The sequence below is a fragment of the Belonocnema kinseyi genome, chromosome 1, assembly GCF_010883055.1.
Source record: "Belonocnema kinseyi isolate 2016_QV_RU_SX_M_011 chromosome 1, B_treatae_v1, whole genome shotgun sequence".
Taxonomy (NCBI): domain Eukaryota; kingdom Metazoa; phylum Arthropoda; class Insecta; order Hymenoptera; family Cynipidae; genus Belonocnema; species Belonocnema kinseyi.
Genome location: NC_046657.1, coordinates 176723729 through 176728067, shown reverse-complemented (window position 1 = coordinate 176728067; position 4339 = coordinate 176723729). Strand labels below are relative to the sequence as shown.

Here is a 4339-nt window from a genome sequence, read left to right as displayed (position 1 = left end):
TCTATGTGATATGTACTCGCCACCGTGTTTAAGCATTTCAGCGTTAATACCGTCTACCCCAGCAGCCTTACCGTTTTTCAAGTTCTTAATTATATCCCTAACTTCAGTGACACAGACTTTTTCAATTGAGTTTTCCAACGCATCGTGTTCAACATCGCAGCTGCGGTGTCCTATAGCTTCATCTCCGAATTGTCTCCTAAAAAAGTCTCTGAAAGCCTCTAGTATTCCATCTGCATCATATACCATTTCCCCCCTACTATTTCTTATGTTAACAATTTCTGTACTTTTGTTTCCTTTCATTTTTTTATAAAGTAGTTTCCTGCTTCCTTCAAAGTCGTTTTGTGTTTTTATCTCTTCTGCTGCTCTAATTGCATCTTTACTTTCTTTAACTAATCGTTTAAGTATCCTGTTTTCGCGTCTATAATTATTTCTACGTCTACTTATTTCCTCATTGCTAAGACCTGCGATAAAAATGTATAAATAGAAAAAGTTTGACCAGTAAAACAAGATCAATTTTTTTTAATGATTTAAAAACGATAAACGATCATGAAAAGTAATAATATATCAATAAAATTGATTTGAAAAATGTTTAGACGAAATTCGGCATACCATTTTGATCTAAGATTCTCATTTTAATCGTTCTGACTAGTTTTGACATAAGATTTATTTTACCATTTGCAAACCAGAGTTCTAACTTCTAATTATATCTGACTTAAGGTAATAAATGAATAAAAATAAATAAAACAATTATTTATTCATAAATAATGAATCAATATTATTTCATGTATTATAAATAATTGGCGATTAGTTTTTTTTAGTTTTTGGTTCGGTTTTGATTCTTCTAGAGTCAAACCGAAGGGCCTTTGACAAGGCCACCGAACGCGTCCTCGGGTTGCGGATAGAAGGTCCCTGTACCAAGTGTTTCTGCTGAATATGGTTACAAAAATAAATAGGCAGTCGCGGATAGCTGTCCACGGGTTAGCCCGAAGGAATTAACACCCAAGCGGAGGTGTGAAAACCGTGCAGAAAGATGAATGGCACCTGGGTGAGGTGTCTAGAACGGTGAATCTGGGATATCGGGCAACCTCTCAGAGTACGCAGCCTTATCCTTGCATGCGGGCCTCTACAAGGATGGACGAAACCCTTTCCCTAGCTTCTCGTGGGAACAACAATGACAACACCAAACATAGTTGTAGTAAGTGCGGTTCAAAACAACCGAATGCGCAAGGCTCCCGACAATGGATCGGCCAACAATTCCGACCACTCTAGAGCTGGGGGAGCCAATGAAAATGGATTCAATGCGATGGTTCGGCGTGACCTCACGACCTTTAGGTGGACAGAGCAACTGAATCACCAATTGCCAGAGTGCTACGATGCGAGTGTGGCCCCTGAACGGGGTTACATGGCACGGCTGCATGCTCTGTGGTGCGAGAAACACCCGGAGCCATCGAACTTTCGGCAGCAACGTCTGCGAAATCATGGTGAACTACTCCGAAAAAGGGGCTATGTAAGCGGAACGCCTACTCTACCGCAGCTAGAACAAGCCGGCAACAGAGAAAGAGAGGCGACACTAAGGCCAACCGCAGGCAGGCATCCAATAGGGAAAGAGCGATACTTTATGACCCGGAGAAACATCAACACCAAGGTTTCTCTCCAGCCTAAAGATCTGGCTGAAATGGATGATGAGCATCGTGGACATTTTTCCGGAGAATCCGACCTCTGACTAATCAATTATTGTGTGTATAATGCAGCGAGAGCTTTGACCGATGCGAACCGTAAAACAAAACCAACGGTTGATCATAAGACCAAAAGACGAACGCATCAACTTGCCACAAAGATAGGCTAGGCAAGACAGTACGCGTCCCGCATTCAGTGTGTGATTGACTACATTACATCTGGCAGGAATTTCACCGCCAAGGTTCGAAAGTTCGCAAGCGAACTCCGGACCCGTTATCACACACTTAACAAGTCAAAGCTGCTGACCATCAGGCAGTATATTGTTGAGATAATACGGATACTATCTGACGCTAAGAGAAGTCTAGCGCGGAGGGAGAGGAAAGTCAGAGAAAATCAACAGTTTCTCTCTGACCCATCTCGACTCTTCCAAGACCCTCCAGGTACTGTCGAACACCCGCCCAAACCAGAGGAGGTCGAAGTATTTTGGAGAGAAGTCTACGAAGTACACCATAGACTGTACGAAGGCTTAGAAAATATAAATAGCTTCAAGGAGCTATGTGATGCCCTCATAACATCTGATAAAGAATGTCCACCCATTACTACCGAGGAGGTGAAAAAAATTTTTAAGAGGGATAAAGAACTATTCCGCACCAAGACCAGATTGTATCAAAACCTTCTGGTGAAAGAAGTTTGCTTCAACCCATCAGCATTTGGCCCGTATTTTCACCTCATATTTAAAATCTGAAGAGCCGATTCCGGAGTGGTTGGTGGAAGAGCGCACAATACTCCTGCCGCAAATAGGCAACTTAGCTGACCCGAAAAATTACAGGCCAATCAGTTGTCTGAACACACTGTATAAGATATTCACAGCTATCCTAAATGATAGTATTGTGACCTATCGATGGCCACAATACCGTGACCTATCGATGGCCTGGATTGGTTATCGGAAAGCTTCCGATTCGACCTCCCATAGACTTATCATCTGTCTTTTGAAAATCTTAAAGGTTCATCGGCAAATAGTTAGGTGCATAGAGAGATTGATGCCGCTTTGGAAAACCAGATTTACTATCTCATCTGGAAAAAATCTTGTGACAACCAACAAGGTCACCTTTCAGAGAGGTGTCTTTCAGGGCGACACCATGAGCCCACTCCTCTTTTGCCTTACATTAATGCCACTATCTCTAGCACTTCGCCATTCCGACGGGTACTTGTGCGGCAAACCTGCAGATCAAAAGTACAAGATCACTCATGTATTTTACATGGACGATCTTAAGATCTATGCTAAAAACAAAGAGCAACTACATCTAGCTCTAGGGATTGTCGAACGATATACTACGGAAATTGGAATGGAATTTGGGTTACACAAATGCGCCAAGGTTTATTTGAGGCGAGGAAAACTTAATGGCATCCCTGAAGATCCACAGCTCTTTGATAGAAGCGCTATACGACACCTTTGCGCTGGAAAGACTTATACATACATGGGCGTGCCACAAAGCCGCATTCAGGATGTGACATCTACAAAGGATACTCTTCGAAGCAGATACAAACGTCTCATCCAGCAGATTTGGTCTTCCGAACTGTCGGCGGATTAAGAAAGCACAAGAGAATAACTTTCGTGAGCAGCTCCTCGATAAGAGGATGCACGGTATCTTCCACAGAAATGTGAAGGATCAGTCAATATCTTATGAGCTAACGTTTGCTTTCCTTAAATCGCCCGGAATGAAGTCTGATACGGAGGGTTTCATTTTGGCATGCCAAGACGGTGTCATTTCCACCTTAACATACCGTCGCCACATTTTGAGCCAAGACATTCCTGATGTTAGCTGCAGGGCGTGCCATGCACCCCCCGAGCATTTAGCTCACATACTATCTAGTTGTCCAGCTCACGCGGGAACAACCTACATTCAAAGGCACAATGCGGCACTAAAAGTACTTTATTACCATCTCTGTCACTCTTACGGCATTAACCTTGCTCCTCTAAATGCTCCTAGGGAAATCGAGTCAATTGTCGAGAATGAGAAGTGCCGCATATACTGGAATCTTATATTTTCGTTAATTGTTTCTGTAGCTCACTCGAGGCCTGACATGGTTCTTATTGACTTCGAGAAGTGAACCATGTTCGTTATCGAATTTTCGGCAACAGCTAACAAAAATATCATAGCCAAGGAGAATGAAAAGAAAGAGTGGTATCGAGACCTTATAAGGGAGTTGCAACGATTGTACCCGAAATATTGTTAAACTAATCGTCCTTATTATCTGCACTCTTGGAGGTGCCAAGCTTTCACTCGCTAATGGCCTAAAAAGCATCCCTGCGCAGTGATCCCACATCTGAAACGAGATGTGGTCCAATACTATGACAGGGCTATGTCCGTGTGAATATAGTAGGAGACGCTGTAAATGACTGAGTTGCGCAAGCAACCCATTTCTCCTCTTCTGAATTTGAAAACTCGAAGGTGCACGATTGGCGGCCGGAGCACTTCGGCGATTCTATTTATATATCTATCTGCTAACTGCTTTGAAATAAATTCAGGAGATTGGTATTTTAACATTTCCAGATTTCGATGCTGACGATTTTCATGATTTGAATAGATCGCGCGCCTCTTGATATGCGTATATTTTGAGGTTATGTTATTCCATGTATAAAATATAAATTATATAAATA

General features: G+C 42.4%; 1 protein-coding gene across 7 annotated transcripts in view; it reads right to left on the bottom strand.

Annotated features, from left to right (window-relative positions):
- The window catches only part of LOC117169747 (ARF GTPase-activating protein GIT1), a 217037-nt gene that overhangs the window by 130566 nt on the left and 82132 nt on the right, over positions 1-4339 (bottom strand). The window lies entirely within an intron of this gene.